Source organism: Somniosus microcephalus, chromosome 2, assembly GCF_052327205.1.
Source record: "Somniosus microcephalus isolate GS21.2 chromosome 2, FLI_Smic_1.0, whole genome shotgun sequence".
In the NCBI taxonomy this organism is placed as follows: domain Eukaryota; kingdom Metazoa; phylum Chordata; class Chondrichthyes; order Squaliformes; family Somniosidae; genus Somniosus; species Somniosus microcephalus.
This window is the reverse complement of record NC_140988.1, coordinates 248,483,404-248,498,934: the sequence shown is the minus strand read 5'-3', so window position 1 is coordinate 248,498,934 and position 15,531 is coordinate 248,483,404. Positions and strand designations below refer to the sequence as shown.

General features: G+C 48.6%; 1 non-coding gene across 1 annotated transcript; it reads left to right on the top strand.

The window, feature by feature from the left end:
* Positions 1 to 7,105: 7,105 nt before the first annotated feature.
* On the top strand, positions 7,106 to 7,222 carry trnal-caa (transfer RNA leucine (anticodon CAA)). The gene is made up of 2 exons: positions 7,106 to 7,143; positions 7,177 to 7,222. It is a non-coding gene; the product is annotated as a tRNA-Leu (tRNA).
* The last annotated feature ends 8,309 nt before the right edge of the window (positions 7,223 to 15,531 follow it).

Here is a 15,531-nt window from a genome sequence, read left to right as displayed (position 1 = left end):
GGGGTGATGAAAGAATAGTGGGTGGAGTGGGTGGGTAATAGTTGTTGTGGTTGTTGTCGCTGTTGCTGTTGTTGTTGTAGTCGTTGTCGTTGTTGTTACCGGCTGGGGCGAGGTCTTTTATGGACGCAGTGTCCTCCCGTCCGTCGGCGTGCCGGACATATGCATATTGTGGGTTGGCGTGGAGCAGGTGCACTGGCTCCACGAGAGGGTCCGTCTTGTGGCCCCTCACATGCTTCCGCAAAAGTACCGGACCTGGGGTGGAGAGCCATGACGGTATGGATACGCCTGAGGTGGATTTCCGGGGAAACACAAACATTAGCTCATGAGGCGTGGCATTAGTGGCGGTACACAATAGTGACCGTATTGAGTGGAGCACATCTGGGAGGACTTCCTGCCAGCAGGAGATAGGGAGGCCCTTGGTCCTTAGAGTTAGAGTGACTGCCCTTCATACTGTCCCGTTCTCTCGCTCCACCTGACCGTTACCCCGGGGGTTGTAGCTGGTGGTACGGCTCGTGGCAATCCCCTTGGACAGCATGTACTGGCGTAGCTCTTCACTCATGAAGGACGCCCCCCTATCCGTGTGGATATAGCTTGGCATTCCGAACAGGCAGAACAGGCTGTTGAGGCATTTAATGACCATGGCGCTGGTCATGTCTGGGCAGGGGAAGGCGAATGGGAAATGGGAGTATTCGTCCACAATGTTCAGGAAGTAAACATTGCGGTCAACGGACGGGAGGGGGCCCTTGAAATCTAAGCTAAGCCGCTCAAAGGGCCGTGTAGCTTTGATTAGGTGGGCTCTATCAGGGCGGTAGAACCGAGGCTTGCACTCAGCGCAAGTGCGGCAGTTCCTGGTCAGAGACCGGACTTCCTCAATCGAGTAGGGTAAGTTGCGGGACTTTATGAAGTGGAACAGCCGTGTGACCCCTGGGTGGCAGAGGTCGTTGTGGAGGGTCTGTAGCCGATCCCCGGTGGCGTTGGCACACATCCCTCGTGAGAGGGCGTCAGGGGATTCATTAAGGGCCCCCGGCCGGTATATGATGTCGTACTCGAAGGTGGAGAGCTCGATCCGCCACCTAAGAATTTTATCATTTTTAATCTTCCCCCTCTGTTTATTATTGAACATAAATGCTACCGACCGCTGGTCGGTAAGTATGGTGAAGCGTTTGCCGGCTAGGTAGTGCCGCCAGTGGCGCACTGCCTCCACGATGGCTTGGGCCTCCTTTTCCACGGAGGAGTGTCTGATCTCGGGCCCCTGGAGGGTCCTCGAGAAGAAAGCTACGGGCCGCCCCGCCTGGTTGAGGGTGGCCGCCAAGGCAAAGTCAGACGCATCACTTTCCACTTGAAAGGGAGTGTTCTCGTCCACTGCCTGTAGCGTGGCCCGCTCAATATCCTGCTTAATGCTTTTGAAGGCAGCATAGGCCTCAGCAGAGAGCGGGAAAGAGGATGCTTTCAAGAGGGGGCGGGCTTTATCGGAGTAGTTAGGGACCCATTGGGCATAATACGAGAATAACCCCAGGCACCTTTTCAGGGCTTTGGGAGTGTTGGGCAGGGGCAGCTCCCGTAGGGGGCGCAATCGGTCGGGGTCTGGTCCGATTTCCCCATTCTCCACCATGCTGCCTAGTATGCAGAGGCGCGTGGTGTTGAAAACGCACTTGTCCTCGTTGTAAGTGAGGTTGAGTTTTTGTGCGGTTTTCAGAAACCTCGCGAGGTTTGAGTCGTGGTCCTGTTGGTTGTGGCCGCAGATGGTGACGTTGTCGAGATAGGGGAAGGTTGCCTGCGAGTGGTGGTCATCGACCATGCGGTCCATCTCCCTCTGAAAGACCGAGACCCCATTCGTCACCCCAAAGGGGATTCTGAGGAACTGGTGGAGGTGTCCGAACGGTCCTCTGGTCTGATAGGGAGCTGGTGGTACGCTGACTTGAGGTCGATAGTGGAGAACACCCGGTATTGGGCGATTTGGTTCACCGTCTCGGATATGCGGGGTAGCGGGTAGGCGTCTAGTTGGGTATAGATGTTGACTGTTTGACTATAGTCAATCACCATCCGCTTCTTCTCGCTACCCCTCACCACCACCACTTGGGCGCGCCACGGGCTGTTGCTGCATTCAATAATGCGCTCCCTCAGGAGCCTGTCTACCTCGGTCGCGATAAACCGCCTGTCCTCCCAGCTGTACCTCCTGCTTTTGGTCACTATTGGCCGGCAGTTAGGGGTAAGGTTTGTTAATAGCGAAGGCGGCTTTACCTTCAGGGTAGCCAGACCGCACACTGTGAGGGACGGCTGGGTCCCACCGAAATTGAGCGTGATGCTTTGGTGGTGGCACTGAAAATCCAGGCCCAAGATCACGCTCACACATAAATCCTTCATAATTAACAGTTTAAAATGATTATATACAGTGCCTTTAATGGACAATCGTACCGCGCAGTAACCCGCAATAGTCGATATCTGGGTTTTGTCGGCCATAGAGATCGTGCCCTGAGTAGGGACTATAGTTAGAGAGTCGTTGTACCAGACCAGGGTGAATGAAGCTCTCCGTGCTCCCGCTGCCAATTAAACATTTAACCTTGCACCCGTTTACCTCGATGTCCACCATCGATTTGGATAGTGGGTGCGGTCTGGACTGGTCCACTGTGATCGACGCCACTGTAGGGCCCTGATTGGGACAAGATGGTGGGCCACACGAGGCCGGGTAAGATGGCGTCCACGATGTCTGCTTGCGAGATGGCGGACCCCACGAGGTCGGACAAGATGGCGTCCCAGATGGCCGCACCCACGGCACGCACGCGGCGGTGGCGGGTTTGCCTGCGGGGTTCCCTCTGCACACCTTCCCAAAGTGCCCCTTCTTATCGCACTTATAGCAGGTGGTGCCTTTCGCCGGGCACAGGTTCCTGGTGTGCTTCGGCTGCCCGCAGAAGTAGCATTTGGGGCCCCGATGCGTCGCGGCGGTCGTAGGGCTTCTGGGGGGAGAGCAGGGCCCCGACAGTGTTGGGCTACCGGGCGGGGAAGATGTCTTCCAACATGGCGGCGCCCTTGGTGCGTACGAGGCGGCGTGGGCCGCGTGGCCTGAAGAGTAGGAGTCAGAGTTCTTCTGAGCCACATCCAGCGATCGCGCTGTGTCCACAGCCTGTGTCAGATCTAGGCCCGTTTTCTCTAGCAGTCTCTGCCGGATGTAATTAGAGCTAAGGTCTGCGATAAAGGCATCCCGAATAAGCTCGTCTGTGTATACCGTGGCTTTCACGTCTTTGCATTTGCAGTCTTTGCCAAGCACTTTTAGGGTGACTAGAAAGTCCTCTAGCGACTCTCCGGGTCGCTGTGTGCAGGTAGCAAGCAGATGCCTGGCGCACACCTCGTTGGTAGGCCGCTGATAGTGGGCCTTTAGAATGTTGCAGGCATCCAGGTAGGTGGCGGCGTCTTGGATGAGTGGAAAAACCCGGTGGCTTACCCGATTCTGCAGGATCCCGAGTTTCACATCTCCGGTGGCTTTAGAGGCTGTGACGGCTTCGGAGTTGGCCATAAAAAATTCCAAGCACTGGAACCAGTGTCCAAACCGTGCCGATGCATCCGAAGCATGCGGGTCCAAATCCAAGCGTTCCGGTTTCAAAAGTTGATCCATCGTTGAAAGTTTGCTAATAAAATTGATGCGCCTCAATAACTTCAAGGCTCAAAGTTAACTGGATAAAACAAGGCTTTTATTAGCAAAGAAAGATGCTTGTGTCTTCACCTAGCGTTCTGCTGCAAGACAAGCCTGGGCTTGTCTTAAGTAGGGGCAGGTATGGGCGGAGCCGACACACCCAATGGGGAGAAAGGGGGCGGTGTACTATATACAATACAGGGTCGCTGCCCTAAGCTTGACATGTATGCTCAAGCTGTCAGGAGATGCATCAACGCCAGATTCATCAGCCGCACTCACAAGACAGTCCAGAATGTCACCCGAGCACAACGCAATGCCATCCGCGCTCTCAAGACCAACCGCAACATCGTCATCAAACCAGCAGACAAAGGAGGTGCCATCGTCATACAGAACAGAACGGACTATTGCAAAGAAGTATACCAACAACTGGACAACCAGGAACACTACAGACGGTTACCCGCAGATCCGACCAAAGAAGACACCCGCCAACTCAACAGACTGATCAAAACCTTCGATCCAGACCTTCAAAGCATCCTACATGCTCTCATCCCACGTACTCCCCGCGTGGGAGACTTCTACTGCCTCCCAAAGATACACAAAGCCAACACACCTGGACGTCCTATCGCATCAGGCAGCGGAACCCTGTGTGAGAACCTCTCTGGATATGTCGAGGGCATCCTGAAACCCATCGTACAGGGAACCCCCAGCTTCTGTCGCGACACTACAGACTTCTTACAGAAGCTCAGCACCCACGGACCAGTTGAACCAGGAACACTCCTCGCCACGATGGACGTCTCGGCACTCGACACCAGTATCCCCCACGATGACGGCATCGCTGCGACAGCCTCAGTACTCAACACCAACAACAGCCAATCTCCAGACGCCATCCTACAACTCATCCGCTTCATCCTGGACCACAATGTCTTCACCTTCGACAACCAGTTCTTTACCCAAACACACGGAACAGCCATGGGGACCAAATTCACACCCCAATACGCAAACATCTTCATGCACAAGTTCGAGCAAGACTTCTTCGCTGCACAGGATCTCCAACCAACGCTATACACCAGATACATCGACGACATTTTCTTCCTATGGACCCACGGCGAAGAATCACTGAAAAGACTACACGATAACATCAACAAGTTCCATCCCACCATCAAACTCACCATGGACTACTCCTCAGAATCAGTCTCATTCCTGGACACACGAATCTCCATCAAAGACGGACACCTCAGCACTTCACTCTACCGCAAGCCCACGGACAACCTCACGATGCTTCACTTCTCCAGCTTCCACCCTAACCACGTTAAAGAAGCCATCCCCTATGGACAAGCCCTGCGAATACACAGGATCTGCTCAGACGAGGAGGAACGCGATGGACACCTACAGACACTGAAAGACGCCCTTGTAAGAACGGGATATGACGCTCGACTCGTCGATCGACAGTTCCGACGGGCCACAGCGAAAAATCGCATAGACCTCCTCAGAAGACAAACACGGGACACAACCAACAGAGTACCCTTCGTCGTCCAGTACTTCCCCGGAGCGGAGAAACTACGCCATGTTCTTCGCAGCCTTCAACATGTCATCGATGACGACGAACACCTCGCTAAGGCCATCCCCACGCCTCCACTACTCGCTTTCAAACAGCCACCTAACCTCAAACAGACGATCGTTCGCAGCAAATTACCCAGCTTTCAGGAGAACAGCGACCACGACACCACACAACCCTGCCACAGCAACCTCTGCAAGACATGCCAGATCATCAACACAGATACCATCATCACACGTGAGGACACCACCCACCAGGTACATGGTACATACTCATGTGACTCGGCCAACGTTGTCTACCTCATACGTTGCAGGAAAGGATGCCCCGGAGCATGGTACATTGGCGAGACCATGCAGACACTGTGACAACGGATGAACGGACACCGCGCAACAATCACCAGGCAGGAGTGTTCCCTCCCAGTCGGGGAACACTTCAGCAGTCAAGGACATTCAGCCTCCGATCTTCGGGTAAGCATTCTCCAAGGTGGCCTTCGAGACACACGACAACGCAAAATCGTCGAGCAGAAACTGATAGCCAAGTTCCGCACTCATGAGGACGGCCTCAACCGAGATCTTGGGTTCATGTCACGCTACATGTAACCCCACCTGATGCAGGGTCATCCAGACTCGAGTCGACATTGGCTTGTTCTCTCTACACAGATGCGGCCGGACCTGCTGTGATTTCCAGCCAAAAAAAATGTTTTTTGTCTTTTTTTGTTTTTCATACAGACCCCAGCATCTGCAATATTTGACCCCTTGTGACCCCACCTCATTGTTCTTTGATGTAATGTTTCCCTGACTGACCTGTTTGGACACCATTCACACCTTTGACTGCTGTGATTATCTCTCTGCCGAGGTGTGATAAATGGCAGTTGGAAAGGTTACCTGTAAACATCTGACATGATTCTCTGACTATATAAGCTGTGTCTTTATGCATTTCTCCACTTCACCTGAAGAAGGAGCAGCGCTCCGAAAGCTTGTGATTTCAAATAAAGCTGTTGGACTATAACCTGGTGTTGTGTGACTTCTTACATTAATACAAGGTGAAACACAGGAGCAGGCAATACAAACACAGGAGCAGGCAATACAATATATGTAGTTAAATACAGAGTCTGATGAATGACATATTTCATCACACCCTGCCTCTGCACTTGGTTAAAACGTTTTCCAATTCTGATGAAAGGTCACTGACCTGAAACGTTAGCTCTGTTTCCAGCATTTTCTGTTTTTATTTTCGATTTACAGAAAACGCAATATTTTGCTTTTGTTTCACTCAATGTAGTTTTGAAGTGCAGTGATTGTTTCAATTGAGGCACATGCAATTGGGATGTCTATTTAAATATCATTTATAAAGAGTAAATCAGAGAAAAGTGGGTGGTCTGCAGTTTTTAACAAAAAGGATTTGTTCCACGAACACATTACAACTTTCAGGAATCTGTGAAAATGCTAAATAGGGGCCCCCTCCCCAGCCTCAATGAGCATGCGTACAGCTACTGCAACGAGTCGGTAGAACAGAGCATGCGCAAAATCACATTCAACATAGCGGCTCACTGAGCTCATCTTCAGAAACTGCCGCACCGAACATGGCGGCGACCCAGCGCCTCCCTCACTGAGCATGCGCGCCGTACCGAACATGGCGGCCATCCTGCGCCTCCCTCACTGAGCATGCGCACCGCATCGAACATGGCGGCGCTGCGCCTCCCTCACTGAGCATGCGCGCCGCACCGAACAAATCCTACGGCGGTCGGTTGTTAATAATTTGGAGTGGAATCGGCGAGCAGGAAGTTCCCACCACAAATAAAAATAAAACCACTGTCCGTAGAGAGCGCCGACAATCGGTACCAACCGGCGGAGGAAGTGGCTAGAGCCAAAGGCCAGGATCGGTCGGGGGTTTGTGGCTCGCTGCCGTCTCTATTGTCAATTGTCAGGATGGCCGAGTGGTCTAAGGCGCCAGACTCAAGGATTTCAGTCCTTCCCTTTGTGGGGTGCGGGTGTTCTGGTCTCCGACTGGAGGCGTGGGTTCGAATCCCACTTCTGACATTAATTTTTTGCAGCTCTCTGTCCTCAGTACACTATGTCTCAGGCTCCAGGATATTAAGGGAACGGCCTTTTTAAAAACTAAAATAACAACTCTTGACATTTTGCACTGTTAGAGCAAGAGAGTGAGGTACTATCGAGCCTATAACAACAGAAAACGCTGGAAAAACTCAGCAGGCCAGGAGAGAGAAATATCGAGCCTATGGTGAGCAGGGTATGCTTTAAAGAGTTTTCTTTATTAATTATTAATAAAATTATAACCCAGAGCATTCTTTAATTTAATTTAAGAAAATGTATTAGTTTGCAAAATAAACCTTTAAAATTCTTGGCAATGCAGTCCAGGCCATTATTTCTATTTCACCCCAGCTGCCTCATTCCCTAATGTTAAATTCACAGCTACTCCTTTGATTCGCCCATCACCTTCCTATTTATTATGCTAATGCAGCGTGTAGATTCTCCCAGTTTAATGCATACTAGTTAATTTCCTGTGGCTTGCGTGCGGACAAATTATTTTTTAGCAAGTGCCTCTTCCTGTAACTATGTCCCAAGCTTGTTTCCCACTCTCTAATTCTTTCTGTCTCACTTTCTGTGACTCTCAAACTCCTGATCTTCTAAACTCCAGAAAATATATGACTATTCTACTTAAACTCACCTCATAGGACAGCCCTCTAATCCCAGGAATCAGTCTAGTGAAACAAAAGGATAGGGGGGGGGGGGGGGGGGGGGAAAGGAGTGGAAAAATTACAAGAAAAAATGTGTAATAGGGGCCGAGGTTATGATCTGAAATTGTTGAACTCGATATTGAGTCCGGAAGGCTGCAAAGTGCCTAATCGGAAGATGAGGTGCTGATCCTGACCTGCTGAGTTTTTCCACTCCTTTCCCCCCCCCCCCCCCCGCTTTCCTTTTGTTTCTCTCTCACACCTGGCAGCTATCTCTTGCCCTGCCAGTACACTTTACACCTAATCTCAGCCTATTACCATCTCGTCTAACTCTTTTGTTTCTTTCACTTCTTTTGTCCGATCGCAGCCCTGCCTTCGATCTATTTTCTTTTTCCAGTTTTGAAGAAGGGTTCGACCCGAAACGTCAACTCAAATTTCTCTCCACGGATGTTGCCTGACCTGCTGAGTTTTTCCAGCATTTTCTGTTGTTATTTTGTTAACTTTCTGTGATTTGTGTACAAGGACACCCAAATCCCTCTGAATCCCAACTTTTACTAGTCTCTCAACTTTTAAAAAATATTCTGCTTTTCCATTCTTCCTAGCAAAGTGGATAATTTCACACTTCCCCACATTGTACTCCATCTGCCACCTTCTTGCCCAACCACTTAACCGGTATATAGCCCATTGCAGCCTATTTATGTCCTCCTCAAAGCTTACTTTCCCACCTAGCTTTGTATCATCAGCGAACTTAGATATACTACACTCAGTCCCCTCATCTAAGTCATTGATATAGAGTGTAAATAGTTGAGGCCCAAGCACTGATCCTTGCAGCACTCCGCTAGTTACACCCTGCCATCCTGAAAATGACCCATTTATTCCTACAGGTTATTCCCAGTGACAGCTGTGACTCAGTTGGTAGCACACTTGGCTCTGAGTCAGAAGGTTGTGGGTTCACGTCAGGGACTGTGAGCACATAAAGCTAAGCTGATACTCCAGTGCAGTGCTGAGGGAGTGCTGCATTGTCAGAGGTGCTGTCTTTCAGATGAGATGTTAAACTGAGGCCCTGTCTGCTTTCTCAGGTGGATGTAAAAGATCCCATGGCACTATTTCAAAGAAGAGCAGGGAAATTATCCCCAATGTTCTCAACCAACATAACAAAAACAGATTGCTGTTTGTGGGAGCTTGCTGTGCATGATTACAGTGACTCTACTTCATTGGCTGTAAAGCATGGGATGTCTGGTGGTTGTGAAAGGCGTTATATAAATGGGAGTCATTCAGAAAGGAAATAGAGAGAGTACAGTGCCAACATGTTCCCATAAAGCTTCCTGTACAAGAATGGATTAGGAAAAAAAGCGAGGCTTTTGGCATATACAAAGGACTAAAAACAGTGGAAGCCCTAGAAGAGTATAGAAAGTGCAGGGGAGGTACGTAAAAAAGAAATTAGGAGAGCAAAGAAGGGGACACGAAAAACACTGGCAGGCAAAATAAAGGAAAATCCCAAGGTGTTTTATAAGTATATTAAGGGCAAGAGGATAACCAGGGAAAGAGTAGGGCCCATTAGGGACCAAAGTGGCAATCTGTGTGTAGAGCCAGAAGATGTAGGTGAGGTTTTGCATCTGTGTTCACATAGAAACATAGAAGATAGGAGCAGGAGTAGGCCAATCGGCCCTTCGAGCCTGCTCCGCCATTCAGTGAGATCATGGCTGATCATCCAAATTCAGTACCCTGTCCCTGCCTTCTCCCCATATCCCTTGATCCCTTTAGCCTTAAGAATTATATCCAACTCTTTCTTGAATATATTTAATGAACTGGCCTCCACCGCCCTCTGTGGCAGAGAATTCCACAGGTTCACCACTCTCTGGGTGAAGAAATTCCTCCTCATTTCAGTCCTAAATGGCTTAGACCTTATCCTTAGACTATGACCCCTGGTTCTGGACTCCCCGGCCATCAGAAACATCCTTCCTGCATCTAGTCTGTCCAGGCCTGACAGAACTTTATAGGTTTCGATGAGATCCCCTCTCAATCTTCTAAACTCCAGTGAGTATAAGCCCAATCGACACAATCTCTCCTCATACGTCATTCCTGCCATCCCAGGTATCAGCCTGGTGAATCTTCGCTGCACTCCTTCCATGGCAAGAACGTCCTTCCTCAGGTAAGGCGACCAAAACTGCACACAATATTCAAGGTGCGGTCTCACCAAGGCCCTGTACAACTGTAGCAAGACATCCTTGTTCCTGTACTCGAACCCTCTTGCTACGAAGGCCAACATACCATTTGCCTTCTTAACCGCCTGCTGCACCTGCATGCTTACCTTCAGCGACTGGTGCACAAGAACACCCAGGTCTCTTTGCACTTCCCCTTCTCCCAATCTATTGCCATTCAAATAATAATCTGCCTTCCTGTTTTTGCCACCAAAGTGGATAACCTCACATTTATCCACATGATAGTGCATTTGCCATGTTTCTGCCCAATCCCCCAACCTGTCCAAATCGTACTGGAGTTTCACGACATCCTCCTCACAGCATAGCCTCCCACGCAGCTTTGTGTTGTCTGCAAATTTGGAGATATTACATCCAATTCCCTCGTCCAGATCATCATTAATATATATTGTGAACAGCTGGGGTCCTAGGACCGATCCTTGCGGTACCCCACTAGTCACTGCCTGCCACTCGGAAAACGACCCGTTTATTCCAACTCTTTGCTTTCTGTCCGCCAACCAGTTCTCTATCCAAGTCAATACCTTGCCCCCAATCCCATGTGCCTTAATTTTGCACGCTAATCTCTTATGCGGGACCTTATCGAAAGCCTTCTGAAAGTCCAAATACACCACATCCACTGGTTCTCTCTTATCTATTTTACCAGTTACATCCTCAAAAAATTCCAATAGATTAGTCAAGCATGATTTACCTTTTGTAAATCCATGTTGACTTTGTCCGATCTTGTCACTGCTTTCCAAGTGCTCTGCTATTACATCTTTTATAATGGACTCTAGCATTTTCCCCACTACCGATGTCAGGCTTACCGGTCTATAATTCCCCGCTTTTTCTCTACCACCCTTTTTGAATAGTGGGGTAACATTAGCTACCCTCCAATCCATGGGTACTGTTCCAGAGTCTATCGAGTTCTGGAAGATGACCAGCAATGCATCTACTATTTCTAGGGCCACTTCCTTAAGTACCCTGGGATGTAGATTATCAGGCCCTGGGGATTTATCAGCCTTCAGTCCCATCAATTTTCCTAACACCATTTCCCTACAAATACTGATTTCTTTCAGTTCCACCCTATGTTCCCCGGCATCTCTGGGAGGTTATTTGTTTCCTCCTTTGTGAAGACAGAACCAAAATATATATTTATTTGGTCTGCCATTTCTTTGTTCCCCATTATAAATTCCCCTGATTCTGACTGCAAGGGACCTATGCTTGACTTCACCAATCTTTTTCTCTTCACATATTTATAAAAGCTTTTACAGTCAGTTTTTATGTTCCCTGCAAGCTTACTCTCATATTCTATTTTCCCTTTCTTAACTAATCCCTTTGTCCTCCTTTGTTGAATCCTAAACTGCTCCCAATCCTCAGGATTATTGCTTTTTCTGGCCAATTTATATGTCCTTTCCTTGGATCTTATGCTATCCCTAATTTCCCTTGTTAGCCACGGTTGAGTCACCTTTTTTGTTTTATTTTTATGCCAAACTGGGATGAACAAATTCTGTAGCTCATCCATTTGGTCTTTGAATGTTTGCCATTGCCTATCCACCATCAACCCTTTGAGTGCCATTCCCCAATCAATCTTACACAACTCGCTCCTCAGACCATCGTAGTTTCCTTTATTTAAATTGAGGACCCTAGTCTCTGAGTCAACTACTTCATTCTCCATCTTAATGAAGAATTCTATCATATTATGATCGCTCCGACCCAAGGGGCCTCGTACAACAAGATTGCTAATTAATCCTTTCTCGTTACATAAAACCCAGTCTAAGATGGCCTGATCTCTGGTTGGTTCCTCGACATATTGGTCCAGGAAACCATCCCATAAACACTCCAGGAATTCCTCCTCCACAGTATTGTTACTAATTTGGTTGGCCCAGTCTATATGTAGATTAAGGTCACCCATGATGACTGCTGTGCCCTTATTGCACACTTCTTTAATTTCCCTTTTAATGCCATCCCCAACCTCTGCCTTACTGTTTGGAGGTCTATATACCACCCCCACTAATGTTTTTTTCCCCTTAGTATTTCTCAATTCTACCCATACAGATTCCACATCATCAGAGCTAATATCCTTCATTACAATTGTGTTAATCCCTTCTTTAACCAGTAATGCTACCCCACCTCCCTTTCCTTTTTGCCTATCTTTCCTGAATATCAAATACCCCTGGATGTTGAGTTCCCAGTCTTGGCCATCCTTGAGCCACGTTTCTGTAATTCCAACCAAATCATATTCATTTACCTCTATTTGCGCAGCCAATTCATCCACCTTATTACAAATGCTCCTCGCATTAAGACACAAAGCCTTGAGGCTTGTTTTTTTAACGCTCTTAGACCTATTAGAATTATTTACTGTGGCCATGTTTGATTTAAACTGTTGATTTCTCTGACTGCCACTTTTGTTTTTCTCCTTCCTATCTTTTGCTTTTATCCTTGTTTCCTTTTCCTGTCTCCCTGATCAGGTTCCCAACCCCCTGCCATTTTAGTTTAAACCCTCCCCCACAGCACTAGCAAACACTCCCCCTAGGACATCGGTTCCAGCCCTGCCCAGATGCGGACCGTTCGGTTTGAACTGGTCCCACCTCCCCCAGAACCGCTTCCAATGTCCCAGGAACTTGAATCCCTCCCCCTGGCACCATTCCTCTAGCCACGTATTCATCTGAAGTATCCTTCTATTTCTACTCTGACAAGCACGTGGCACTGGTAGCAATCCTGAGATTACTACCTTTGAGGTCCTATTATTTAATTTATCTCCTAACTCCCTATATTCCGCTTTTAGGACCTCATCCCGCTTTTTACCTATATCGTTGGTGCCTATATGCACCACGACAACTGGCTATTCACCCTCCCCTTCGAAGATGTTCTGCAGCTGCTCGGAGACATCCTTGACCCTTGCACCAGGGAGGCAACACACCATCCTGGAGTCTCGTTTGCGGCCGCAGAAACACCTATCTATTCCCCTTACAATAGAATCCCCTATTACTATAGCTCTACCCTACTTTTTCCTCCCATTCTGTGCAGCAGAGCCACCCCTGGTGCCAGGAAGTTGGCTGCTGCTGCCTTCCTCTGATAAGCCATCCCCCCCAACAGTACTCAAAGTGGTGTATCTGTTGGAGAGGGGGATGGCCACAGGGGACCCCTGCACTACCTGCCTGCGCCTAGTACTCTGCCTGTTGGTCACCCGTTCCCTTTCTTCCTGTCCAACCTCTACCTGCGGTGTGTCCAACTCCGTAAACGTGATATTCACGATGTCCTGAGCATTGTGAATGCTCCAGTATGCATCCAATCGCAGCTCCAGTGCCGCAATGCGGTCTGTCAGTAGCTGCAGCTGGATGCACTTCCTGCACATGTAGTTGTCAAGGACACAGGAAGTGTCTGAGTTCCCACATAGCGCAGGAGGAGCATACTACGGGGCTGAGCTGTCCTGCCATGACTTACCCTTTAATTAATTAATTAAAATTAAATGAATCCCACCAATTTCACTTCAATTAAATGATATACTCAAAGGACAATGTAGGCTTAGAAATCAGGCAGGGGGATTGTGATATACTTGAACAAATTAGCATCGAGAGGGAGGAGGTATTAGTGGTTTTAGCGGGCTTATAAGTGGATAAATCCCTAGGCCCAGACGAGATGTATCCCAGGCTGCTGAGTGAGGCAAGGGAGGAGATTGCAGGGGCTCTGACACAAATTTTCAGAACCTCTCTGGCCACAGGGGAGGTGCCAGAGGACTGGAGGACAGCTAATGTAGTACCATTATTCAAGAAGGGTAGTAGGGATAAACCAGGGAATTACAGGCCAGTGAGCCTAACATCAGTGGTAGGGAAATTATTCTAAAAAATGGACAGAATTGGTCTCCACTTGGAGAGGCAAGGATTAATCAAGGATAGTCAGCATGGTTTTGTCAGGGGGAGATCATGTCTAACCAATTTGATTGAAATTTTCAAGGGGGTGACTAGGTGTGTGGATGAGGGTAGTACAGTTGATGTAGTCTACATGGACTTCAGTAAGGCTTTTGACAAAGTCCCGCATGGGAGACTGATCAAAAAGGTAAGAGCCCATGGGATCCAGGGCAATTTGGCACATTGGATCCAAAATTGACTTAGTGGCAGGAGGCAGAGGGTGATGGTCGAAGGTTGTTTTTGTGACTGGAAGCCTGTGTCCAGTGGTGTACCGCAGGGATCAGTGCTGGGTCCCTTGCTGTTTGTAGTGTACATTAATGATATAGATATGATGAATGTAGGAGGTATGATCAGTAAGTTCGCAGATGACACGAAAATTGGTGGAGTGGTAAATCACGAGGAGGGAAGTCTCAGACTACAGGACGATATAGACAGGTTGGTCAGATGGGCAGAACAGTGGCAAATGGAGTTTAACCCTGAAAAGTGTGAGGTGATGCATTTTGGGCGGACTAACAAGGCAAGGGAATACACAAATGGTAGGACCCTAGGAAGGACAGAGGATGAGGGACCTTGGTGTGCATGTACATAGATCCCTGAAGGCAGCAGGACAGGTAGATATGGTGGTTAAGAAGGCATATGGGATACTTGCCTTCATTAGCCGAGGCATAGAATATAAGAGCAGGGAGGTTATGATGGAGCTGTACGAAACGCTAGTTAGGCCACAGCCGGAAAACTGTGTGCAGTTCTGGTCACCACACTATAGGAAGGATGTGATTTGTTGAACATCCTCTGCCATTTCCTTATTCCACATTATAATTTCTCCTGCCTCTGGCACTAAGGGACCCATGTTTACTTTAGCTAATCTCGTCCTTTTTACATACTTTTTACAATCTGTTTTTATATTTCTTGTAGATGAGGGAAATGAAAGATCCTTGGGGAACTGCAGAGATAATGGTGCTGGATGGGAAGATAAGCCATTGCTGGAGATGCTCTGGTTATGGTTGGATAGGTGAGACTGGAGCGAAGCGAGGGCAATGCCAGAGCTGGACAGTGAAGGAAGTGTTGGAAGAAGATGGTGTGGTTGACCATGTCGTAAGCTGCAGTGAGGTCAAGAAGGACAAAGAGGGATAGTGCACCACGATCACAGTCACAGAGGATGTAATTTGATTAGGGTTGTTTCAGTGCTGTGGCAGGGGTGGAAACCTGATTGGAGAGATTAAAACATAGAGTTGCAGGAAAGATGGGCATAGATTCAGAGGTTGGAGATGGGGTGGTAGTTCAGAAGGGTTGAAGGTGTATATTTTGAGCAGGGGTACTGACGGAAGTTTTGAAAGGCTGGGGGACAGGACTTCAGCAGAGGGAACCATTTATAACATCAGCTAGCATGGGGGATAGGAAGGGAAGTTGGGTAGTGAGCAGTTTACTGGGAATGGGATCAAAGGAGCTCAGAGAGGACATGAGGGAAGATGGGAAACTAGAAATGATGCATGTTCAAGGCTGGGACAGAGGAGAACCTTGGGTGAGGTTTGGCTCACTGGGCAAGGGGA